This window comes from Bombina bombina, chromosome 2 (assembly GCF_027579735.1).
Source record: "Bombina bombina isolate aBomBom1 chromosome 2, aBomBom1.pri, whole genome shotgun sequence".
Classification (NCBI taxonomy): Eukaryota; Metazoa; Chordata; class Amphibia; order Anura; family Bombinatoridae; genus Bombina; species Bombina bombina.
In genome coordinates, this window is record NC_069500.1 from 804514080 (window position 1) to 804526762 (window position 12683).

At 40.3% G+C, this 12683-nt stretch overlaps 1 protein-coding gene across 2 annotated transcripts in view; it reads right to left on the reverse strand.

The window, feature by feature from the left end:
• The window catches only part of KANK3 (KN motif and ankyrin repeat domains 3), a 188049-nt gene that overhangs the window by 125225 nt on the left and 50141 nt on the right, over positions 1–12683 (reverse strand). The gene's annotated exons all lie outside the window — the stretch shown is intronic.

The window sequence follows — 12683 nt, forward strand, 5'->3', positions numbered from 1 at the left end:
TCACAGAATTCAGTAATTTTTCCTCCCCCTGATACAAGCGGACTTTTGGTAAATGACTCTTATATTTCTGATACATATAATGTAACGGACTTTGATGCCGACAGAGATTTAAATGTTGATAAATTAACAATTAAGAGCGAATATGCAGGTTATATTAATAATGACAGTTGGGCTGATGCTCACGCTAAAGATGTTAATATTGTCCACAACATCTCAGGGGTTAATTTAACGAATGAAGAGGTCACTCTCCTTAATAAAGGGCTATCATACTGCCCTACTAACAAAGGGAATTTATTCCAATTGAAACATGAATTACATGCTTTTTTTCGCAGGATTAAACTGAAATTGTTTTTTGACAAAAAAGGTAAAATTGATAATGTGGTAACCTCTTCTAAGAGCAATGAGATGCTTACTTGCCAGACAGTGGGTCTTAGAAAAAATAGCAATTTTAATCCTGTCATTACTGATAATGTTGCCAATACATTCTTTGATTTGGTGCTTAGGGATGTTGAGCAATTATTCCAGACACCTGATATTATGTTCCAAAAACGATTGATGGAATATAAAAATGACTCAGCATCCTTGAAGTGCTTGAAGCAGAGAAAGGAATTGGCTATTAAGGCAGCAGACAAGGGTGGGGCCTTGGTAGTAATGAATCAGGGGGCATATATATCTGAAATTGAGCAACAATTTAGTGATACCTCTGTATACAGCAGGATTGGTTATGACCCCACACATAAGATTCAGAGAGAGATTACAAGTATTCTGGGTAAAGCTAAAAATAATGGATTGATTTCCAAAGATTTGTATGATTTTTTACATGTTAAACATCCAGTGAGACCTGTTATCTATTGTCTGCCAAAGATCCATAAGAATGAGTTAGAACCACCTGGCAGACCAATAGTAGCAGGATCAGGATCTTTTTTCACTAATATTTCTATCTTCTTGGATAACATTTTACAACCATATGTGGTTAAATCTACATCTTATACCCAAGACACATATGATTTTTTTAAAAAAAATTGAACAACTGGATTTGGAAAATACTAAGGTAATTCTGTTTACACTTGACGTGTCCAGTTTATACACGTCTATTAAACACACAAGTGGGATAGAATCAGTTGCCAAGGTTTTGAAAAATGACAATAGATTCAGTTTATCTCGGATACAATTGTTTCTAGAATTATTAGAGGTTATTCTCTATATGAATTATTTCCTTTTCAAGGATGAATTTTTCTTTCAAAAGAAGGGTACTGCAATGGGATCCAATGTCGCCCCAACATATGCCAACATTTTTATGAACAATTTTGAGGAAATTTTTGTCTATGAACATACATTATTTAAGAAATTTGGTGCCACATGGTGGAGGTTCATTGACGATGTGTTTGGCATATGGTATGGCGACATTGGATCCCTACTATTATTCATTAATGATCTCAATAAGTCTGTTAATGGCATTAAATTTTGTTTGACATGGAATGAGCAGTCTATTCAATTTCTAGACACATGCATCTATAAGGTGGAACATGGATTAAAGGCAGATATTTATTCAAAGCCCACAGACAGAAATAACACTTTGCTGTATGGCAGCTTTCATCCACCTTCCACCTTTAAAGCAATACCAAAAAGTCAATTATTAAGGGTAGATCGCATTGTGTCTGATATTGAATTGAAAACGAAAAGACTGGAACAGATGTCAAACAAATTTGTACAAAGAGGTTACCCGTTTGAACTTGTGAATAAAGAAAAGCAAAACATTATTTCAAGAATTGGAAAGTCTGAACCCACTGTAATCAAGAGGAATAGGAATAAAGATAAGACCGATAGGCTATTATTTGTATCACAATATAGTACCAGGAGCAGTCAGGTGAATAAAATTATATGGAAGTATTGGCACATTCTACAGAAGTGTCATCCTGACATTAATGCATTCCATGAACCACCAATGCCAGCTTACAAAAGGAGTCCAAATATTAAAGATCAATTGGTTAGAGCTGATGTTGGTAGTCATAAGTATCATCAGAAAACCATTACTGGTAAGCGACGCACTGGTTGTTATCCTTGCCTTTCCTGTATAAATTGTAATTCTATGATTAAGGGAGGAGAATTTTTTCATCCCTATACAGGTAAAAAATACAGAATTAAAGAATATTTGACTTGTAGAACAGAGTTTATCATTTATGCCGTTAAGTGTCCATGTTCATTGGTATACATTGGACAATCGACAAGAGAGGCACGTGAGAGAATATCTGAGCACAAGTCAAATATCAGATGTGGCAAGGATGCTCCAATGTCTGCGCATTTTTTACAAGCAGGACACAGTATTAGCCAATTACGTTTTCAGATCTTGGAACATATACACATGCCTAGGAGAGGGGGTGATAGAGAGGCCTTATTGAATAAAAGGGAGGCCTTTTGGATTCATGAACTTAACACCTTATGGCCTAAAGGCCTTAATAGGGAGTGTAATTGGACAACATTTAAAATTTAAAATCGTAATTTAACATCAAGCAAGATAAATAGGTTAATCCTGTTAGTAAGCTTAGGGGTTTGCATTTCCTTGGTTATATATTTAAATCTAGCATCATAATGGATTATGCCTTAATTAGCAAGTCAAAAAGGTCATTTGAGTGACATTATTGGACATATATTTTTGGCATTATCTATTTATATACTGAGTATCCATTAGTTTTTAATTTCTGACTTATTGTTATATGGGTATCCTTTGTTGAAGGATTCCCATATATATCAATTTTTAATTCTATATATAGTCCATTCGGTTAATTGTGCTTCTATATATATATGGTAATTAAGACATTCTGATATGAGTATTGTAATTAATTTAAAATTTTTATATATTTGAATATTTCTAATATACCTATTTTCACTAGCATATTCACATTGAATTTATTTGTCACAAATATTATTCAATTCTAATTTTTTACTTTCTATTTCTATTTTTATAGGATCACTTGGCACTTTATTTATGAAGTTGATTTTTGCAATATATACAATGTATAATATTCTGTAACACATTTGTATTTTTGTAACTGCAAGAAAATGTATTTTGACATGCAATATTCAAGTCCACCACTGGAGGGCGATATATGTGCAATTTTTTCACAATTGTTTGGCGCCATTATGGCTATTTAAATGTTGGTTTGTTTAATTTATGTCAGGCTTGAGAAAGGGCTTATTGTTAGCCCGAAACGTTGCTGTATTTGACCTGTGTTTAAAAATAAAAAGTCACTTTGCTCACTGCTGGAGACTACCTTCTTTTGCTTGAATCGTCTGGGCTTGGTCAGCTCTCTCCGTGCACTAGTGAGTGGTGGGTGCTGTATCCATTTCTATTTCATTTGCTTTTGCTTACACAGGTGCCAGAAAACTACACACATTCAGATCCATAAATATATATACAAAGGACGATTCTAGAGAGAACAGGGATGTGCAGTTACAGAAGAGAAAGTGTTTCCAAAAAAAATCATGAATCAATCCCTGAATGGGTGAGTATCCTATGTCCTATGAACGGAAAGAATAAAATGTGATAGAGCATTTTATGATTATATTATTACTTGCATAAAATTGTGTTCAATGCCTATATATGGGTTTAACGCATAATTAAATTTAAATCCACAGCAGCTGCAGCTAGCTGAACACATTGGGTGAGCCGATAACAAGAGGCATAGGTGTGTGTGTGTATATAAATATATATATAAATATATATATATATATATAAATATATATATATATATATATATATATATATATATATATATATATATATATATATATATATATATATATATATATATATATATATATATATATATATATATATATATATAGCAATGTATGAGAAGTATAATGTTTTCTCCAGACAGAACCCCATCAAATTATACCGACGGTACATAGATGATGTCTTTTTAATCTGGGGCAACACATCTGAAAGTCTTGTTGAATGGATTAATGAATTGAATTCTCTTGATTCAACTATCAAATTCAAAATGGAACACAGCAGGGACAAAATCCACTTTCTAGACTTAGAAATATTTAGGGTGGAAACCATGAATGGATACAGGTTACAAACCACTTTATTTAAGAAACCAACGGATAAAAACAGAATTTATGTTTACCTGATAAATTACTTTCTCCAACGGTGTGTCCGGTCCACGGCGTCATCCTTACTTGTGGGATATTCTCCTCCCCAACAGGAAATGGCAAAGAGCCCAGCAAAGCTGGTCACATGATCCCTCCTAGGCTCCGCCTACCCCAGTCATTCGACCGACGTTAAGGAGGAATATTTGCATAGGAGAAACCATATGATACCGTGGTGACTGTAGTTAAAGAAAATAAATTATCAGACCTGATTAAAAAACCAGGGCGGGCCGTGGACCGGACACACCGTTGGAGAAAGTAATTTATCAGGTAAACATAAATTCTGTTTTCTCCAACATAGGTGTGTCCGGTCCACGGCGTCATCCTTACTTGTGGGAACCAATACCAAAGCTTTAGGACACGGATGAAGGGAGGGAGCAAATCAGGTCACCTAAATGGAAGGCACCACGGCTTGCAAAACCTTTCTCCCAAAAATAGCCTCAGAAGAAGCAAAAGTATCAAACTTGTAAAATTTGGTAAAAGTGTGCAGTGAAGACCAAGTCGCTGCCCTACATATCTGATCAACAGAAGCCTCGTTCTTGAAGGCCCATGTGGAAGCCACAGCCCTAGTGGAATGAGCTGTGATTCTTTCGGGAGGCTGCCGTCCGGCAGTCTCGTAAGCCAATCTGATGATGCTTTTAATCCAAAAAGAGAGAGAGGTAGAAGTTGCTTTTTGACCTCTCCTTTTACCGGAACAACAAACAAGGAAGATGTTTGTCTAAAATCCTTTGTAGCATCTAAATAGAATTTTAGAGCGCGAACAACATCCAAATTGTGCAACAAACGTTCCTTCTTTGACACTGGTTTCGGACACAGAGAAGGTACGATAATCTCCTGGTTAATGTTTTTGTTAGAAACAACTTTTGGAAGAAAACCAGGTTTAGTACGTAAAACCACCTTATCTGCATGGAACACCAGATAAGGAGGAGAACACTGCAGAGCAGATAATTCTGAAACTCTTCTAGCAGAAGAAATTGCAACTAAAAACAAAACTTTCCAAGATAATAACTTAATATCAACGGAATGTAAGGGTTCAAACGGAACCCCCTGAAGAACTGAAAGAACTAAATTGAGACTCCAAGGAGGAGTCAAAGGTTTGTAAACAGGCTTAATTCTAACCAGAGCCTGAACAAAGGCTTGAACATCTGGCACAGCTGCCAGCTTTTTGTGAAGTAACACAGACAAGGCAGAAATCTGTCCCTTCAGGGAACTTGCAGATAATCCTTTTTCCAATCCTTCTTGAAGGAAGGATAGAATCTTAGGAATCTTAACCTTGTCCCAAGGGAATCCTTTAGATTCACACCAACAGATATATTTTTTCCAAATTTTGTGGTAAATCTTTCTAGTTACAGGCTTTCTGGCCTGAACAAGAGTATCGATAACAGAATCTGAGAACCCTCGCTTCGATAAGATCAAGCGTTCAATCTCCAAGCAGTCAGCTGGAGTGAAACCAGGTTCGGATGTTCGAACGGACCCTGAACAAGAAGGTCTCGTCTCAAAGGTAGCTTCCAAGGTGGAGCCGATGACATATTCACCAGATCTGCATACCAAGTCCTGCGTGGCCACGCAGGAGCTATCAAGATCACCGACGCCCTCTCCTGATTGATCCTGGCTACCAGCCTGGGGATGAGAGGAAACGGCGGGAACACATAAGCTAGTTTGAAGGTCCAAGGTGCTACTAGTGCATCCACTAGAGCCGCCTTGGGATCCCTGGATCTGGACCCGTAGCAAGGAACTTTGAAGTTCTGACGAGAGGCCATCAGATCCATGTCTGGAATGCCCCACAGCTGAGTGACTTGGGCAAAGATTTCCGGATGGAGTTCCCACTCCCCCGGATGCAATGTCTGACGACTCAGAAAATCCGCTTCCCAATTTTCCACTCCTGGGATGTGGATAGCGGACAGGTGGCAGGAGTGAGACTCCGCCCATAGAATGATTTTGGTCACTTCTTCCATCGCTAGGGAACTCCTTGTTCCCCCCTGATGGTTGATGTACGCAACAGTTGTCATGTTGTCTGATTGAAACCGTATGAACTTGGCCCTCGTCAGCTGAGGCCAAGCCTTGAGAGCATTGAATATCGCTCTCAGTTCCAGAATATTTATCGGTAGAAGAGATTCTTCCCGAGACCAAAGACCCTGAGCTTTCAGGGATCCCCAGACCGCGCCCCAGCCCATCAGACTGGCGTCGGTCGTGACAATGACCCACTCTGGTCTGCGGAATGTCATCCCTTGTGACAGGTTGTCCAGGGACAGCCACCAACGGATTGAGTCCCTGGTCCTCTGATTTACTTGTATCTTCGGAGACAAGTCTGTATAATCCCCAGTCCACTGACTGAGCATGCACAGTTGTAATGGTCTTAGATGAATGCGCGCAAAAGGAACTATGTCCATTGCCGCTACCATCAACCCGATCACTTCCATGCACTGAGCTATGGAAGGAAGAGGAACGGAATGAAGTATCCGACAAGAGTCTAGAAGCTTTGTTTTTCTGGCCTCTGTCAGAAATATCCTCATTTCTAAGGAGTCTATTATTGTTCCCAAGAAGGGAACCCTTGTTGACGGAGATAGAGAACTCTTTTCCACGTTCACTTTCCATCCATGAGATCTGAGAAAGGCCAGGACGATGTCCGTGTGAGCCTTTGCTTGAGGAAGGGACGACGCTTGAATCAGAATGTCGTCCAAGTAAGGTACTACAGCAATGCCCCTTGGTCTTAGCACAGCTAGAAGGGACCCTAGTACCTTTGTGAAAATCCTTGGAGCAGTGGCTAATCCGAAAGGAAGCGCCACGAACTGGTAATGCTTGTCCAGGAATGCGAACCTTAGGAACCGATGATGTTCCTTGTGGATAGGAATATGTAGATACGCATCCTTTAAATCCACCGTGGTCATGAATTGACCTTCCTGGATGGAAGGAAGAATAGTTCGAATGGTTTCCATTTTGAACGATGGAACCTTGAGAAACTTGTTTAAGATCTTGAGATCTAAGATTGGTCTGAACGTTCCCTCTTTTTTGGGAACTATGAACAGATTGGAGTAGAACCCCATCCCTTGTTCTCTTAATGGAACAGGATGAATCACTCCCATTTTTAACAGGTCTTCTACACAATGTAAGAATGCCTGTCTTTTTATGTGGTCTGAAGACAACTGAGACCTGTGGAACCTCCCCCTTGGGGGAAGTCCCTTGAATTCCAGAAGATAACCTTGGGAGACTATTTCTAGCGCCCAAGGATCCAGAACATCTCTTGCCCAAGCCTGAGCGAAGAGAGAGAGTCTGCCCCCCACCAGATCCGGTCCCGGATCGGGGGCCAACATTTCATGCTGTCTTGGTAGCAGTGGCAGGTTTCTTGGCCTGCTTTCCCTTGTTCCAGCCTTGCATTGGTCTCCAAGCTGGCTTGGCTTGAGAAGTATTACCCTCTTGCTTAGAGGACGTAGCACCTTGGGCTGGTCCGTTTCTACGAAAGGGACGAAAATTAGGTTTATTTTTTGCCTTGAAAGGCCGATCCTGAGGAAGGGCGTGGCCCTTACCCCCAGTGATATCAGAGATAATTTCTTTCAAGTCAGGGCCAAACAGCGTTTTCCCCTTGAAAGGAATGTTAAGTAGCTTGTTCTTGGAAGACGCATCAGCCGACCAAGATTTCAACCAAAGCGCTCTGCGCGCCACAATAGCAAACCCAGAATTCTTAGCCGCTAACCTAGCCAATTGCAAAGTGGCGTCTAGGGTGAAAGAATTAGCCAATTTGAGAGCATTGATTCTGTCCATAATCTCCTCATAAGGAGGAGAATCACTATCGACCGCCTTTATCAGCTCATCGAACCAGAAACATGCGGCTGTAGCGACAGGGACAATGCATGAAATTGGTTGTAGAAGGTAACCCTGCTGAACAAACATCTTTTTAAGCAAACCTTCTAATTTTTTATCCATAGGATCTTTGAAAGCACAACTATCCTCTATGGGTATAGTGGTGCGTTTGTTTAAAGTGGAAACCGCTCCCTCGACCTTGGGGACTGTCTGCCATAAGTCCTTTCTGGGGTCGACCATAGGAAACAATTTTTTAAATATGGGGGGAGGGACGAAAGGAATACCGGGCCTTTCCCATTCTTTATTAACAATGTCCGCCACCCGCTTGGGTATAGGAAAAGCTTCTGGGAGCCCCGGCACCTCTAGGAACTTGTCCATTTTACATAGTTTCTCTGGGATGACCAACTTGTCACAATCATCCAGAGTGGATAATACCTCCTTAAGCAGAATGCGGAGATGTTCCAACTTAAATTTAAATGCAATCACATCAGGTTCAGCCTGTTGAGAAATGTTCCCGGAATCAGTAATTTCTCCCTCAGACAAAACCTCCCTGGCCCCATCAGACTGGGTTAGGGGCCCTTCAGAGATATTAGTATCAGCGTTGCCATGCTCTTCAGTATCTAAAACAGAGCAGCCGCGTTTACGCTGACAAGTGTTCATTTGGGCTAAAATGTTTTTGACAGAATTATCCATTACAGCCGTTAATTGTTGCATAGTAAGGAGTATTGGCGCGCTAGATGTACTAGGGGCCTCCTGAGTGGGCAAGACTCGTGTAGACGAAGGAGGGAATGATGCAGTACCATGCTTACTCCCCTCACTTGAGGAATCATCTTGGGCATCATTGTCATTATCACATAAATCACATTTATTTAAATGAATAGGAATTCTGGCTTCCCCACATTCAGAACACAGTCTATCTGGTAGTTCAGACATGTTAAACAGGCATAAACTTGATAACAAAGTACAAAAACGTTTTAAAATAAAACCGTTACTGTCACTTTAAATTTTAAACTGAACACACTTTATTACTTCAATTGCGAAAAAACATGAAGGAATTGTGCAAAATTCACCAAATTTTCACCACAGTGTCTTAAAGCCTTAAAAGTATTGCACACCAAATTTGGAAGCTTTAACCCTTAAAATAACGGAACCGGAGCCGTTTTAAACTTTAACCCCTTTACAGTCCCTGGTATCTGCTTTGCTGAGACCCAACCAAGCCCAAAGGGGAATACGATACCAAATGACGCCTTCAGAAAGTCTTTTCTAAGTGTCAGAGCTCCTCTCACATGCGACTGCATGCCATGCCTCTCAAAAACAAGTGCGCCACACCGGCGCGAAAATGAGGCTCTGCTTATGCTTTGGGAAAGCCCCTAAAGAATAAGGTGTCTAATACAGTGCCTGCCGATATTATTATATCAAAATACCCAGATAAAATGATTCCTCAAGGCTAAATATGTGTTAATAATGAATCGATTTAGCCCAGAAAAAGTCTACAGTCTTAATAAGCCCTTGTGAAGCCCTTATTTACGATCGTAATAAACATGGCTTACCGGATCCCATAGGGAAAATGACAGCTTCCAGCATTACATCGTCTTGTTAGAATGTGTCATACCTCAAGCAGCAAGAGACTGCATACTGTTCCCCCAACTGAAGTTAATTGCTCTCAACAGTCCTGTGTGGAACAGCCATGGATTTTAGTTACGGTTGCTAAAATCATTTTCCTCATACAAACAGAAATCTTCATCTCTTTTCTGTTTCTGAGTAAATAGTACATACCAGCACTATTTCAAAATAACAAACTCTTGATTGAATAATAAAAACTACAGTTAAACACTAAAAAACTCTAAGCCATCTCCGTGGAGATGTTGCCTGTACAACGGCAAAGAGAATGACTGGGGTAGGCGGAGCCTAGGAGGGATCATGTGACCAGCTTTGCTGGGCTCTTTGCCATTTCCTGTTGGGGAGGAGAATATCCCACAAGTAAGGATGACGCCGTGGACCGGACACACCTATGTTGGAGAAAATTCCATTTTTGATTATCATAGCTTCCACCCTAAATTCCAAAAGGATGGTGTCAGTTCCTCTCAACTCCTGCGGGTCGTCCGCAATAACACAGATGACTCCCGCAAGAAGAAACAAATTGCAGAGATGTCTGAAAAATTCCTAGAGAGGGGCTACCCACCTACGCTTATAGAACAGCAATGCTGTGAGGCAAGGAGATTATCACAGGACTCACTAACCACCAAAAGGATCAGGAACGAGCAGCCGAAGCGGCTGAACCTTATAACGACTTACACCCCGGGGTCTAAGTTGGTACAAAGTGTGATCAAGAAGAATTGGTTGATGCTTTCTAAGGACACTAGCCTTCCCATTATTGATACGCCAGAACCACAATTGGTATATAAATGTGCGAGTAATCTCAGGGATTTATTGGTGCTAAGTGACCCAACACACTGCTATGAGAAGCAGATGTGGTTGACTAGAGACAAACCTGGATGCTACAGATGTGGCATTTGCGTAACCTGCAATAATCTTCTAACTGGAGCCTCCTTTCAACATCCCCACAACAACAAGCGATACAAGATCAAGCACAGACTCACATGTTCCTCAGAGTTTGTGGTTTATGCAATTATTTGTCCTTGTTCTAAATATTACATTGGCAAAACGGTTACGCCGTTCAAGGAACGTTTGGCTAACCATAAGACAGCCATCCGCCAGGCCATTGACAAGGGACGGTCGGAACAGCCAGTGGCACGCCACTTTGCGGAAGCAGGTCATAATGTCTCTTCTCTGTGAGTAATGCTAATTGACCATGTGCCTCGCCATCAGCGGGGTGGTGACAGGGGCCAAGCCCTGTTGAAGATGGAAGCCCGGTGGATCTTCACCCTGGATACGGTTGCACCTCGGGGACTTAATGCCAATATAGACTTTGGCTGCTGTTACAAATAAATCTAGACACCCAGGGAGTCATCCTGTTTGATGTTTCTACCTATTCCTTTAGTGTATGATGCTAATATAATTGTATAACTAATTTTGGGTTGGTTTATTTCTGCTACTACCCACATGCCTTGATACGGATTTGGGTATAGAGGGCTGTGTTATGTGTTTACCCTTGGGCTGATGTAGCGTTTTTACAACCACTAATTTTGTATATATTGAGTTAACTTCCCTGTTTACAATATTTAGATACCATGTTTTTTGTAAATATATACCACTGTTGTGGTCCTTTGGGCTTTCACTCATGGCCTTTTTATGTTTATCACATATAAGTTACGCTCATCGGCTGCGTGGCTGAATCCGCTCACTCCCACATTTCCTTGGAGACCTGGGGTGCTTGTTTACACGGCGTTTCCCTGGATACCTGGGGCTCTGATGCTTCCATGCGGCGCTGTTTGCGTGATAACGTCACGCCGAATCTGTTTGGAATCAGCTGTAGCATGATGCTCAGGTTGGTTTACTATGTGCGGGAAGGAGCGGCCCAGTCCTGCATGCTGATTGGTGCTCACATGGGAATGGGTGGGTATTTAAGGTGTGGGTTTTGTGTTATGTGTTATCCGGTCTGAATACCACTGAAAAAGGCTCGCGGTAGAGTCGAAACGTCTGGTTTCTTTTTTGCTTATTAAATCGGATTGCTGATTGAAATTCCTGTGTGCCGGCTGTTCTTGGATATTGCTACACAACGGTGACCGTCCGTTGGATCCGGTTCCTACCTACTATATATATGTTAGTGCCTTTGCGGAGGCCAGTTAGGGACGGATTTGATAAAGTAAAAAAATAAAAAATAATAATCTGGTTTAAAGTCCCTGTAAATTCTGATAAACATGTTGTGACTTTCTTCTAACATCCAAAAAAATATATTGAATAAATGTGCTTCTCCTGTAGATATGACCTTCCAGTTCACAGTAATATTGCTTAGAATTCTGTATAATGATGTCAAGGAGGGGAGTTTCTGTTTTCATGAAGGGAAACTTGACATGTATAGGAAACTATTGTTCAGGATTCATACTCTGTAATTAGTAGCATTTTGTACAACTGCACTCAGTAATTGTTACTTCAGGCCATCTCTTTTTCTGCAAGGCACAATTATCCGTACATGTTACAGATTCTCTGCTAATTGTTGCCTTTGGAATTAAGCTGAGATTATTAAAACAGTGGGTGGTTGGTCTGAAAAAGAAGTAATTCCACTATGCAGAAAATAAAAAGGCTAATATTACTTATAACTAAACATCAAAAAAATGTTATTCCGCTAAATAAATATTAAACCTTTAGCTGCTGAGCCATTACCTCCCCTGTGCTGTGCTGTTTTGCAGCTTTTAGATGCTGCTCATATTTAAGCCCTACTGTAGGACATTTCTCAGTGAGAAACTCACACATACAATATATTTGTTTGTTTTTCCAGGAGACTCAGAAGTTTCAAACTATACCATTATTTTATGTATATATCTTGTGTAAAAAGTGTGAAAGATTAATTTTTTAATTAAAATTAAAATAAATAAGGTTATAAACAATAGTGTTTTTGTGTGTTTTGTTACCAAATTCTATATAAAAAGAAGGGATTATCCTCATATAAATAGGAATCTTTCTGTATAGTTATGTTTCTTTGATCTGCACATAGCGGCTCACTTAAGCCAATATGCCGGGGTTTTCAAAGTCTTAGGCAGTGGTCCTCCCCTCTGACAGAATTTGCAAGACAGTGGCTTTCCTTCCACCTACACCCAGCAATCTGCCTA